The 15,436-nt window shown below is 37.6% G+C and overlaps 1 protein-coding gene across 1 annotated transcript in view; it reads left to right on the plus strand.

The window, feature by feature from the left end:
* LOC124406506 (suppressor of lurcher protein 1) overlaps positions 1–15,436 on the plus strand; it is a 334,769-nt gene that overhangs the window by 86,008 nt on the left and 233,325 nt on the right. The gene's annotated exons all lie outside the window — the stretch shown is intronic.

The raw sequence follows: 15,436 nt of genomic DNA on the forward strand, positions 1-15,436 counted from the left end.
GTGGATTAGAAATGAGTATAACTGGACTGAATACCTACCACCTTCTCCAGCTCCATATCCACCTCCACCTCCACCTCCGCTTCCATATCCATCGCCATTTCCGCTATCACCTAAAGAACGGAATTCAGTCTGTAATATTTTGACAACAGCTTCAGATACTGGGGAAACTATATTACGGTCGCTTTTTCTGCACAGAGATTCTAGGTTCACTACCTTTACATAGAATACCACTCAGAAACAGTCGAGTATTCCTAAACCCGTTATCGTCATATAACTGGGAATTTGCGTAACTAATGGGAACAGCTATGAAAATATCAATTTTGAACTAAAATCGTAGTTTTTGCAATCTACAGAATTGGGACGAGAACTTTCGCAGAGGAACTTTTTCAATTAAATTGCCGTTGGAGGGTAGAAAATATCTTTTTTTTCTTCATGCCTAGCCAAAAACGGTCTCTGCTAAGAATCATAGATTCTAATAGTGCTGCCAATACTAATCCTAGCCGAACATAACTATTTACTCTACTTTTCATCTCATTGCGTACCATGGATATAACGATTACAATGGGATAGAATCTAATGGTGAAGAATGAGATGAAATATTCTCGATAAGAATTGTTATCTTACCTGGAACAGGAGCGGCGATTGCATACAAGTTAATGCATACACTTGCGATAACGAGGCCTACGATTAACTTCGACATTTTGAAGTGATGGTGGTAAGCGCCGAACTGATGGATTTCGTACAAGATCTTCTCCTTATATACTATTTTCAAGTGCGCAGCGCCTGTTCAGTGACAACATTGATTATTGATTCAGCACACCTGAAAAAATTTTGCATTTCGAAGTATTCAATAAAAATATGTAAAAATCATAAATAAGTTATTCGGCGCAAGAGAACGCTGCATATTTTATTCGATTTTTGAAGTTTTACTATGAATTTTTACTACTCCTATGAAAGCAAACAGCATCTCAATTCCAAAGTTCGGTACGGATTTGGAGTCAGTGAAATAAGATTCAAGAAAGTATATGGCAGCTTATAACGTCAAGACAAAGCTACGGCTAAAATTTGTTTGATGACTGTCGTCAACAATTTGTCATCCAAAATAACGGAAGGATGGGTTATGGCAAACGATTGAAAGGTCAGAATTCTGAACAATAATTATTCATTCAAAACAGCGGGAGAAGGGAAAATGGGCGATGGAGATAGATTGAACCACAATTACTTGCGCAGGACTTATACAAATACACTACACAAAAATATGGCAAATACTTCGGATTATTTGGCTAGCACAAATTTGATGCAAATCGCCGAAAACCACATTGTATATTCGTTCAATCATCCGTTCATTCATTCACTCATAAAATATAGAAATTATCGTTTGAAAGGTGTATACGATAAAATTCCAAATATTCCACATATAACTATATAATTTTTTTAGTTTCAATTTGTCTCGCAGCTATTCGTCGTTTATTTATATAGTCTCTCTTTGGTTTTCTACTTCACGTTAGAATTTATTCTGACGATGGTAACTCTCCTGGTTAAATTTTGTGCTTCTCCCCGCTTTAAGATGTTCAATGGCGACGTATTCAATGCAAGCATTGGCAACCTTTCGCGTTTTCGAAGACAGATAGGAATCTTTTAAGGTATCACCGCACCTTTTTCTTTTTTATATTACTCAATGGTCTCGGCGTTACTTCATACGGAGACTTATTGTCACAGGATTGGTCAGTCGTTGTTTAATTCATAATTTTGCAGGACGTTTTTAAAAGACGGTTTAGCACGTTGTGCTTTTAAGAGAGTGTTGCGGAGAGAGAGAGAGAGTCTTTCTACGAAGATAGGTGTCACTGGCGAAAGAGTAGACCACGTGACTACCCTCTGATTCAAATCTTCTTCAGATCTGGTTTTGATTTTGTAGCGGATATACTTTAATCGTTACAATAGGGCATTCCACATCAGTTCGACTAGGATCTGACCATCATGCTCTTGGAATCGTCCAGGATTTTTTTAAATTTTTGTTCCAATTCTAAAAGTCATTCCATATTTGTATCAGATTCTTTTAAAATTAGCAGGGCAGTTTACCTGATATGATGATCAAATTGTAATTACTTTCTCTCTTCCGACATCTTTCCTCATCATTCGTCTGTCTCTGTCCAGGGTTCGTATTCCATTTTTTTGTCTATTGTTTCAGCAATTTTATGCTGTATTATGATATTCAGTATTTTCATTAGGATTAGGATGACAAGATATTCATATATTTGGCATCACAGTTACACACGTATTGTATGTATTCGAATAAACGCATCTCCCAGAAACAATTGATGTTTATTTACTTCTTTCATGCTTATCCAGACAACTTTTACCTGTCACCAACAGCTCCGACCACCCAGTACAAAGAATGACAACCGTCTACAAACTGTACTAACAAACGCCTCCAAAATTTCACGAATAACATCCAACGTGTGAAGAGAATCTAGATGATGTCTTACGATCTACCTATCGGCCAATATTCGTATCGGATTCCTGCGTTTAGGATAGGATGAAAGAATTGCTAGAGACTCCCTAATAATAGTGCCAGATCTAAATCTTGTAATGACTGAACTTTTCAGACGATGTACTACAATTTGGAATGTATTTAATAAAGTCTAACCCGATCAGAGAATCGGGTATAGGGTATAATCGGGTAACCATACGCGATGTAATATCTTGATCTATGGTTTCGAACAAATCATGTTTTCCAAAAACTATTTTGGAGTGACGCTACTAGACTTATTTGGTGTCAGTTAATAAAAATAGTAAATCTAGACTAAATATATATAAGGTATTCTGTATCTCATACATGAGGTATGGCGATTCATAGGGAATGGCAAAAGGCTTTCAGATGCACACCAACGCCCCGTAGAAACTGACTTCTTGCATTTTCGATTCGTCGCTCGCCTTGCCATCGAACAGCTACAATCCACTTGCGTTTTTCAGAGCGCTATATCACATTTCCAAAAAACTCGGGCCACCTTCTCCGTCGACTTCCATTTCTCCCTGATTTCATCGACCCAAGGCGTCAAACCTGCGTGAAAGTATCTGCAGTCCCTTGTGTCAGGCGAAATTAATTGAATCAATTCTGACGGTCGGGATCATTAATTTGATAGCTATGACAGGCGAGATTCTCATCGTTTCGTTAGACTGAGGGTCCAGTTGGGGAATGTTCGTCAACGTTAGCTTAGGCTGAGTGATTTTTGTGCAAACAGATCTTTGTTAGGATTATCGTGAAATAAGCTCCGCCCTGGGTAAAGCACGCATATATATATATATATATATATATATATATATATATATATATATATATATATATATATATATATATATATATATATATATATAGGTGCAAGTAATTCTTTTCGGAAGGCGTTCCTTATGTCCAGGCTTCAAACGTTCGATCACTATATGGTACTCAACGGAAATAAGAAAAACAAAGAATCTTGTCGATTTCTCCAAGTAAAGTTAAAAGTCTGACGATTTGCTTTTTCGAATAATGAATTCCACCGTTCTTAATTCTCTTTTAAAAAATTGAAACGAACATTATCAAAATTACGACGGTCGTGTTACATGTTTCTTATAAGTTATATCTCTGTTGATGAATTCAGACCGAAAGAAAACAGAAAAATTGTTGCAAGATTTTTTATTTTCGAAATGAGAAGAAGAAATAAAAAAAAAGAACGAAAAAAGTTTTCTAATCGGACGCAACTCTGGGAATATCTCAACAACGAAGACATGCGGTATAGTACCTGTTCAGGTATAGGGTATGGAATTCGTGAAAAATGTCATACTTGTCAGGAAAAGTTGGAACGTCAATTGTTTCAGCCCGATTATTTGGAAAGTTTTTGCTCGTTCGGCGCTAATATCAGAAACTTGGGAAGTCTGGCAGTTAGTAAAAAGAGGTCACCAGCTGCTCGCTGATGCCCTTGTCCAGGGATATATTAAAAAACTGCACTCACCGCTAATATAACTCTCATCTGTCTGTTCGTAGAATATTAAATTATTCAATTCCATCGATAAAACGTTTCTATTCGCTTCAATCTCACGACGCCACCATTGCTGTTGTTATTATTAATATTATTTTTGCATTATTCTTGTGTTGCTTTTTTTCTCGTTATTGATAGACGATGAAATACTCTTAGGTACCGATCACTGACAATCTCTTAATCCAATTCACTCATAAACTTCGTCTGAAAAAAAGTATATTCAAATATTTTCTCACGGGAAATACTTTCTCTGTTGCCGTCAGTTCGGTTACGCCAAGAAAAGAAAATCTTAACGCGATCTGTCAGTTAACTCATAGCAGTTTTAAAAAAAATCTGGGATTGTGCGTCTAGCTGTACCGTAATAAAAAAAAAAAAGAAAAAACTATCGTCATTGATCTTCAAATCTTTTCTGAAGGTGTCGCGACTCTGTGAGGGGAAAATTAGTTATTGACAACTAAAATCTCATCAGTATTTCACAGCACTTGACAAGTTTTAGATTTTATCAACTGTCCCGATTGCTCATTGTTCTTGGCTTTGTTTTATACTTAAGAATAAAAAGTAACATTTTTTATTCCATGCTAAAAATTTCATCAAAAAAATGTTTCACCTCTCGATGGTAAACATGGTAAATAGATGTTGAAATCATTGAAGACGTTCTAAAGAAATCAACCTCATTTAATCATTAACGATGGGCTTAACATAAAGTAGATTTATATCTGAAGGAAAAAATTAATTTATATGTATTCAATCAAATACAGAAAATTAAAATTATTGCTGTACTCTTCGATCTGCCATTTACGGACAAATTTGATGAAGTAGGTCTCACGGGTCGATTAGTATTTCGAAAAATATCATTGCGACGAATTTTCAAGAAGGAATAAGCGGCCAAAAATTTGCTGGCGCGAACCATCCACCTCAGAGCAGTAAATTGCGATTTTTCGATATTTGATTCCATAAGTTACGCAAGAGGAGAAACGAAATTCGTTTCACATAGATTCCGTGCATCTGGTCGACTGAATTGGCTCCGGAAAATTCCTAAATAGGTATCTCTGGGAGAAAGCTCTGTCCAAGCTTGCAGCTGAATTGAGAATATTTTGACCAGACGTTCAATAACAATCTCGGAAAAATTGATGTTTTCGAAGTTCCGTATCAGTCGAGTCAAAATTTCGAACTTAATTGACTGAGACGGCCAAAATTCGCACACGCAGTTGTTTTGTCCCACATACTACACTTTGGATACAGTGAAGGTGATTTTTTTTCTTTTTCTTTTTTTTTTTTTTTTGAGGAACCAATTGATTAGTCTAGTTTGTGAAGATATAGGTACTATACGACTACAGATTTCATTCGAAGGATTTGATTAGAAGATTAAAAATCGTGATTATTAATTGGCAGTTAAAATTTCATTACGTGAGAGTATAAGACGATATTTGTTGAATTGTCTATGGATCGAAATTTTCTAGGAGTTTCGAATAGATTTATGATTTGGCATTAAATTATGAGAAAGTTGAGGATTGAATGGTTGGACTGTTTTTTTTTGGTTATTAGATCGAACGAAGAACTTGAAAGTATTTTTGAAAAGTGGAGGAGCGAAGAGGTCTGACATGGATAATTTTCGTTCATTTAATTGCTTTGGGAAATTGTTTTTTGGAAGCAGTGGGAAAGTCGAAGAAGCAGTTCGTCGCAAGAAAGTCGGAAAAGGATCAGTTGCACTTGAAAAGTTAATCAAACCACACGTGGCCACGCTGTCTCAGCGTCCAGATCTCTTTGCTACGCCATTATTCGGCATTGAAGCATTTAGAAACTGCATGCAAATATAAGTTGCTGCCAAAATCGTGTGTTGATATGCAACAGCAGTCAATGCTTGGCAGATAGTAGCGAAATTAACATCCTCGTAAATTTTGAGCCGACTCAATGGCATTACCAAATTCGTAATTGAAATATTAATTTCTAACGCAGAGGTAGAACGTCGCCTATTGTAATTAACACGGTCCGTAACCTCGTGCATGTCGGCGGATATGCACAATGCATGTGTTATTATGTATACCGGAAACGGTGCAGCGCTGCCGCATTACATAAATACTCAGCTTTCGGTCACGGCAGATAATAGCGAGTCCACCCGGTCCACTCTTCGCAAAACAATTAACACGATACTCCACATGTAGTTTTGTCCAAAAACGTATGGAATGTTGCTCGTTTCAATGACCGCATGTATTGTCAAATAATATTGGCAATATTTTCGCCTTTATGAGAGCGGACGTAATCACGGAAAATAAATTATTTTTCTTCCTATTGTTCATCGGTTTCTCTATAAACTGTTATAAATATATTTATCTACCGCGGAAATTATTCGGCAAAATTTAGTGCCTATGTAGATACGCAGCAGGAAATTAGGCAGTTATCTCAATGCATTTCTGTATTATCTGTGATTTTTTAACCCAGTAATTTTATTTCAAAAGAAAGCAATAGCCACGGCGGTTTAAATGTTTCTCCTTCAACGCCATTGGTAATAATAATCGTTACTCTACAGAAATATCGAAACTATTTCAAGGGGTCTACCCAACTAACGAGCAATAAGAAACAGTGTTATTTCAAGAATTTTTTTTAACAAGTTTTAACTGTAAGTATTGATGTAGGCTTTGTTAGGCTTAGTAAATACACTCGCGAATTAGATGAAATTTTTTTTTTTTATTGATATTAACCACTTTTTATACACGAAAATCGTAGTTGAAAACTAATCTGAAAAAAGGTAGGCCTGCGGCGTTGATGATTTCTCGAAGATGGTTAACCTGAAAACAAAAATCGAATGGCTTTAGATTCAGCATGTTAATGGACTTGGAATGAATGTAAACCCCTTAAATATCATACAGTTCGACTGGATAAACGTCGGTGTGTATAAATCGTGAAGCAAAGTGGAATAGTGTGAATAGGAAGACCGGTTATTCAACTCGTTAAGTTTGACGACCGGAATTGTACGTATAGTGTATACCCATGTTAATTCCTCTTCATAAACGTAGTGGATATTCTCTTGGCAAAGTGCAGTGTGCAGTTATATTATACGAGTGAAATAAAACTCATCACTGCTGCAGTACGTTAAATGCATTTAGTGTGTACGAATCGACGACGGCTTTGATTATTAAGGCCATAAATGCAGCCCAGCGAGCAAAGTGTTTTATCATACGCATGTGTTAATTCCGAAACAGTACTTGCAAAACGTTGAAAAAATATTCCACAATAATTTCATTAGCAACTGTGAGTTTCGTAAAATATTTCGATTCGTTTTAGAATCCAATTCACTTGCGATGAAGTACTGTGATTGGTCAAATCTCGCAAATTTTAGACCCAATTTCGGGGTTGATAAAATGCATTATGAGTAAGTGGAGAGATTGTGCAATTCATTGTTTCCGCATGGAATAAATTCAAAATACACGAAACTAGAAATACAGAGGGGCAGAATTTTGACTGCGGTAAGAGTAACGAATTCGCTGAATTCACGGTGTTTATTCGCCTCTCTGCCAAACTGTAGTGGCGCGTATAGAGTGCATCTCATGGGTACAAAGTGGTGCAATGCTCGATGAGTTTTCAGCCAATCAAAATTTTCATTCGTTCCATTTTTTTTCTACAAATTTCAACACATCGAGCACGCGAACGAATATGCGTAGCTCGTATGATATTCGCATCGTGAGATAGTTGTTCGGCTGAAAAATCGCAATACGCAAACCAGCGATTCCGATGCAATCCAAGCAGAGGGTCAATCGGGCAATAAAGCAACCGACCAATCGGCCCGCTGGTCAATAGACGCGGAATCCCCGGGCAAGTTCGTTTCGCATTTACTACGGTTATTTCACACTTTTTTACTTTCGCGTTTTTCTCCTCTCGTGCATTTTCATTTTTCTCATTTTAATACCCGCCGCGTAGATTATATTAAATTCAAATGTGCGTGGGTTTCGTATTTGCATTTTATAATATACCCCCTTCTTCGTTAATTGCTTTATGCACAGTGCGAAATTCATGTACCGAAAATATTGCCTGCGTAGCATATTATTATATGCAAATCGACGGCAACTAAGAAACGAGTATTTTCCTTTGGCCTCTGATTGATTATCAGACTCGAGACTGTGGGGGTAGGTATAACCATCAAACCATAATCTCAAGGCATTGAGGATTTTTGTCTAAAATTAAGCAAAATTTTAATTAAACTTGAAAAATGTCAAACCAAGTTACCGAACATTTATCCAAAGATTATAATTTTAAAGATCGTTAAATTTATACATCACTTTATGGAGATGACATGCTGGCTATATTTCTATTTAATAATTCATACACTAAATGATTTTAGATTTCTGATACAAATTGCCTTACCCATGTAAAAAAAATTCTGAATCATTCCATAAAATCCGTAATGACCATAAAAACAAAGGATCACCTAATGTTTAAGAGAATAATAATGATAAGATTTGTACATGTCACAGGTACAAGAATTTTCGTAACTACGACTTTTTAAGGATTACGTCTAACAACACATTTCATGAGAAGTTCTTGATTCTAGCTTGTCGTCAGCTGTAATAATTAATTATTACTATTTTCGTCACCACCAATTTTCGTCACACCAACTTCGTAGTGGGCGAGTAAAAAACTTTGTGAATCTTTCTTAAACGGTACTGCCTTGAAAATTTCTTTCGCACGTTTCAATAACGAGGAAGCATATATTTCAGAAAGGTCTGTCGGTGGACCTTTGTTGAAGTCAAATCAAAGCTCAGCGACTCGAAATCCAATAAAATCAATAACAGTCGAATATGTCACGAGTCAATTTGGTTCTACCTGGTGTCTCCTGTTCATTGAATCTACAAAACACTGTTATGTCAATAATCACATTGACTGACGAACACTGAAAAAAAACTGCATGCATGCATTCAACCAGGTACCTGATTACATTTCGATTTAGTAGATAGCAGTGGATTCCTGCTTATACAATTTTAACGAATTAAAACTCGTTTTCGAAATCGATTCAAGTGGATGTTCACAAAAGCATAGACCGTTTTACAGGGTATTTAAAAATTGAGTGAGCTTTAAAAATCCTAGAGTAAAAAAGAACGAGCTTTATCACGTGGGTAGGAATATCCGTATACCTGCACGTATCGAAGGTGCGCGACAAGGGATGAGGGATTCGAATTTGCATACCCTTCTTAGTGTTGGTGTTTCGGCTTTGGCATCGCAGTTCTTGTTCACTGAGTGGGCTCGGGATCACGTCGACTAGGTTAGGGTCAAGTCAGCGAACATGTTTGCGGAGCGTAGATCACCCCGGGCTACTTTGGCCCGTGCATTATGAACATACATATACAGAGTCTGGCAAACTAGGCGTTGCGGTCTGTTCAGCCGCCGCTAATCATCCGTTCCCTCTAACCAACAATCGTGAAATTGATCGATTGGTTGGAGACTGGTATGCATACCTTGGGTTGTGTGATTGGTGAGCCGATAAATGGTTCTCCTTTCCATGAATTTACATTTTCACATTCTGACTATGGACTTTGCAGTAAAAATCGAGTATACGGATGTTTGGAAAATTTCGAGGAGAAAATTTCCTCAAAGTTTGATAGATACAAAGAAGAAAAGTGTGCAGATTCAAATTTTTTACAGATTATTAGGTAAAATAAAAGTTTATCTACTAGTGAAAACGTGAAGAAATTTAGACTCATCGAAGAAATGGCAACGTCTCAAAAAGAAACCTTATAGAAACAATAACTCAGAACATCACGCAAAGAATGAACCGAAGATATGACTAGAAAAAAATTCAAACATTCCCTCAAAATACATTCACAAATTTCCGTGTGAATTTTAAAGGAATTTATACTGACCAAAGTGTTTTTTAAAACAAGTTTATTACCACGTTCAACGAAAGGTACTGATATCAGTTTATTTGAAGCCTGTGACATTCTAAACTTTCGAAAGTTCCAATCCTTCAGTCGTTAGGCACAGCTAGACATGCCCAAAATCTTCGACTTCCAGTTCACGGGTTGGCGACATTCGCGAATCAGTGAATCGTGTGATTTCCAAGTGGATCGATATGTATTTTATTTACCTTTTATGAACAGTCGTTACACCGCAGGTGCTTGTTTCAGAAGTTGTTTGTTTGTTCTAAAATACATATTTATGTAATCACTTTGTCCGCGGCTTCATTCCATTTCATTCCATCTCCCTGAGCAAAAGTATGTCACGCGATAAAACATTCCTCCACTTTTATCACTCCATGCTATTGTGCAAAGCGAAACTTTTTTGAACCGGCAAATTGCAAAGTAATTCCTGAAACAATAATTTTCAAACAATTTATATATGCTATTATGGTAAAGCATTTCATCGAACATTGCGATGATCTAAACTATTTTCAATCAAAGACTTACCATTCATCAATGATCAATGAACGACTACGGCTGTGCTAAACTGTCTGAAACAATGTTCTGGCCTGATTAATTCAAATTTGATTTTCTCCAAAGTTTGACGTAGCCATTGCAAAAGTGGCTCGAATCTGTCTCGTGGGAGGAAATCCTCGCGGAACAGTTCGATTGATGTGAAAAAACGTGAAAAATCGGTCCATCCATTCATCGATGAAGAAGAGTCCGAGTTCTCAAATCGTTATTTCAGCTGCCAAGTCCCACTTATATAAACTATGAACACTGGTGAGATAAATAAACAGCATGAAGAAATACAGAAAGAGAAATAGATATATGGGGAGAAGGAGGGGGAGGGGGGGATAGAGTGTAAGTAAGTGAGTAAGTGAGAATGGACGAGTTGAGACCTCGGTATAAGGTTCGTGCTCAAAGGGTATAAGTTATGCGGCGTGGGCTGGCGGGGTGCAAGAGATATCGAGATATCGGAATATCGGGATAACCAGTTACGAACTTTCCCCATGATCGTTGGCTTTCCAAACCATCGCACCGTATCAAGAAGCTTCTTGTTAGGAATATGCGCGAAAAGCTTCTGGCCTCCGTCCGCAAAGAATACCTTTATTATGTATGTATGCGAGGAATGTGTGTGTGGGGATGGTGGGTGTGCGGTAAAGTAGCCAACTGAATTGCGAAACTGACACCGTTCCACCCCCTATCACGAGTCATCGTTTATTCCTGCTCACGATATGTTGATAGCAATGCTCTTACCATTATTCTTCTGTATATTATCATCCTCCTGGAGGAGGAGAAGAATGAAAAAGAAGGTGAAGAGGTCCAAGCGGAGAATCGGAAGAAGCAGAGGAAAAAATCACCTCTCGACAAGTTTATCGCACAATTTAACCCTTCCACTTTGTAGTCTGCATCTTCCATCTCTTCGTCTGACAAAATAATATGACTTCCACTGTCGGTATGACAAATTGATACCTGTTACAAGTTTCCGGTATGTGTGAGACTCTTAAAAATTAAGGTTTGCAAGAATTCACTATTCTTCCTACTCTTGACATATCATTGTTATATGGGGGCGATTTATATTGTTCGATCTAAAAGATCCCTTAGTGTTATCAGAACGATGAAAAGTGCCAATTACTATTGTTGATGAGACTGTTCAGCTGTTCTTGCTCTGAAATATACTGACAAGGTAGAAAAGTAAGGAAATATAGACGCAATTCTCTCTTCACTCACATGATAATATGAAAAGCAATTGATTATCTTTACATCAAGAAGTAACTTACAGTTTCTGCGCATTCATTTGATTACACGCAGTGAGGTTGGTGTTCGTAGGTCAGAGGTCAGAGCTCAGGTTTGGCGTACCTGCCGTGTTCATGTACAAAATTGCCAAGGCGACAGATCTAAAAATAATCATGAGGCAGGTGGTGGCGGTGCTTGCTAGAAGAAAGCTGATGGATAGGTCTCAAGTAACAGCTGATCATGCAACGTTGAAGGAACACACCGCGCTCAGGGGTTCGTCTGTTCGAAGGGTCTAAAAAGTGTCGTAAGCGTTTTACTCTCGGTCACAAAGACCGTGTGCCGATCCGTTTCAAGGCGTTATTTACTTCTTCACGCTCACTGCATCTTGTAAAGGTTACCATGGGAACTGAGAAGTGGAATAATCGTGACGTTCCTCCTTCGGTTTGATTACTCTTGTTTGTCCAAACTGCAAACTATGGTTTGTATACTTTGCTCATTCAAAGCATCAGGCACATAGACGAAGAACAATAAACACTTCGACCGGGGTTGCTGATCCAAGACACCATAAAGCTGTTTTATGAGTGGTCTGACGAACCGTCGAGTAAGACGATTTGACGCAAGACAATGGGAATGATTTCCAAAGCATTTACGGAGGCGGTTGATAAACTTCTCCAATTCCGTGCTCTCTTTTTTTTTTTTGTCCTTTATTTTCTCATCCCTTTACTCGCCTCTCCGCCTTTGCTAGAAGCATTTCGGTGTCCGAAAAGCAGCGAAGCGCTTGACTTAAGCTACATCTCTGTCTGAGATTCGTGGGAAAAGAATAGAAGTGGAGAAGTGGCTGGAATTGATGCAGATCGAAGAACAGGAAGTCTGTTCTTCACTGTGAAGCGTCAAGTGTTTCTCGGTACCCTTATGCAGTAGCACTGCCCACGTCTGTTATGCTAGTGATTCTCATAACGAGGCTATTTTCTCACACATTCTAAGATAGATTCACCCCTTTCAGATTCAGTCAGAGTACTAAGTGATTTCTTATGTTCGAGGGATATCAGGCAGTAGCGACTTTGGGGGTGGCAGACGGGTAAAAAATTCGTTTCCAAGCGACGCAAAATGGCAGATAAAATTTATCCTCAAGTATAAATTGACTGCCTCATCTTCGAAATTATGGTCAATCCATATTTTTCTAAACAGAAGCAAACTCGTTTTACTTAAATTGATATTCGCACAGAATTCACTAGCATCAAACAACCCTTTGAACATGAGAACCTCGAGCAGGAATATTAGGATCATTAAATGTATCTTCTCAAACTATAACTAGGTGGTTGAAGTGAATTTTCGACTGAGACTGAAATAGATAAAATGTGGGAAGAGAGAACGAAGGAAGCAGAGAAAAAGCTGAAAATCGTTTTTTAATTCATTTTTTAAAGCAGTGAGGTAAAATAATTATACCAAGTACCGGGCAACGAGGGTGAAAAGCGGAGGGGCATCGGTTTTTTGCTAATTTACTAAAAGTTCCTCTAATTTGTGGTTCCGGAACGCTATTAATTTACGGGCAGATAAAGTCAACAGCTTCTGTCTCGACTTTGGTTTTTCAAATAGCTTCGAGGGGGCTGATTGATTACGTTGCCATCTTAATAAATTGGTTTGTTTGGATTACCTCTAGGTACAACGGGCCAGCCAGCTTGGATCTTAATGGATCACGTAATGAGTGTAATCGTTACCTTTTCCTTAACCACGGCTGTTCTTTCTCGATGCAGACAAATGGTACCAACAGTAGAAGAAAATAAAAATGAAATTACGTGAGTGAAAAATGGCTCAATAAATATCAGAATAGGTGGGCATAAAAAATGGCGTAAACCGAGAAGTGTGAGTAAACGTTAAAAGACTAGATTTGTAACTTTTCGCGAATCAGCCGACTCTTTCGTACACCCACGTAAGCTTGCATGACCTGCAGCTCACACGTACGAGCATATAGTAGGTACATAATAAAGTAGACGTCTGACTTATTATCGGCCGAGTCGATTTCTCGATCTACTTCCAATTTCCTCACAGTTCTACTGGGAGTCGTTATGATTAATACGAGATGGGGTGTAAATTGTTTGGGGCACTGGTGTGCTGTAGTGCCCTATCAAACCCTGTGCGACGTATAAAGTGACTATACGAATGGGATTAAGTCCCACTCGTGCCGAGGTGCATAAATTACGTAGCAGTGAATTTCCGGATAAGGGAGTCGATTTTTATCTCGTCTATTCTCATCTTTTTTCACTTGAATTCTTACGAACGATATCGTTGGTCCGGAAAGAAACAATCTTGGCAAAAAAATTTCATGTTAAAGTTAGTAACGTTATCGTAAGGATTTGTGCTCAGGAAAAACCGTTATTTTGCGATTTTGGAGTTCAGTAAAGTGTAATAAAGCAATCATACTCATATTTCGAAATCTCAATTCCTTCAGAGTCATTGTAAAATTCGGAAAACAGTGATTTCTTCCTCAATGTTTCGTTACTTTAACGTTATAACTTCAACCTTGTAAACAAATGGGTATGAGGATGATTCTTCCTTTCATAATTAATATTTTTTAAAGAGAAATAATCTGCGCTTTAGAGTCTCTGCCAGCTTTGAAATGAGAGATCTCGATTTCACGAATGATAGTATAAAAATAATTCTGCAAGTTTTGGCATGACATTTTTTTGTATTCAGGCCTATTTCATTTTAAAAATTTGACAAATTTTTTGTGTTCACAAGATGAATAACCGAAATGCACCGAATGTTATTACTCCCTGTCATACATTCGTAGATCCATTTGGTAAACACGTTTCAGAGAAGCTCCCGGGCACATATCTATAACGTCACATATGAACAGCGTGTGAGAGTCATATAGGGGAGGATGAAGGGGGCTGTAGAGGGTGGAGGGGAATTAGTGAAATAACACAGGAGTTAATTGAAAAACAGGAAATTAAATTTTCGCAATTCCCAGCCTCGCACGGTCTGGCGGATAACGGGAAACGAGAAGCGTATACATACAGCGGGAATAACTTGAAGGCGAATTATCGACGCCTTTAATCATTCAATATACGGATGTACATGCCTATGTACGTCGGGCAGGAGAGACGAGAACGTAGATATTTTACCATTTCATGAAAATTCTTCTTATACACCTTCGAATCGTGATCGGAAAAATTTATGACGAAAAAACGTGTTTGACCTCGTTCAGCTACGTGTCAGACTTTGCCTACACCTTTAATATGGTTTAATACTTTGCCTTCTGATCAATTCTAATAAACGATCATTTCGAACCTCACGATGTTCCGCGCTATTTTATTTCTCAACTTTTTCGATATTCTTCATCCCTTATTTCTTACATTCAAATCACAAGGCTTAAAATTTCAGGAAAGTAAAATTACATTTCTCGAGCGTAGAGTTTAAATTTTTCAAATATCTATGTTTTGTTTTATCAATGATCGATTTTAATATCGGAATAAGCGGCTGCAGGCTGGCCGTGCGCCAGCTTTCGAACTTCCCGTTTTGTATTGCAGGTTCCAAATTCACAGAAACGAAATATTAGCATCTAATTCGAATTTCGAACTACAAATTCAGATTTTTGATCAACGATTAAAATGCCTCAGGTATCATATTACACGAAAAATTGACGATTTTTTTTATGGAACCATTATAATAGATCCAAAAAACCTCCACCTACTAATTTCTATGAAAAACCGAAAATTTTGAGATTTTTATCCCACTGTATTGGAAATTTAAATTTTACAAATCTGATTTTAGATTCATGATCAGTGGCCC

Source organism: Diprion similis, chromosome 1, assembly GCF_021155765.1.
Source record: "Diprion similis isolate iyDipSimi1 chromosome 1, iyDipSimi1.1, whole genome shotgun sequence".
Classification (NCBI taxonomy): Eukaryota; Metazoa; Arthropoda; class Insecta; order Hymenoptera; family Diprionidae; genus Diprion; species Diprion similis.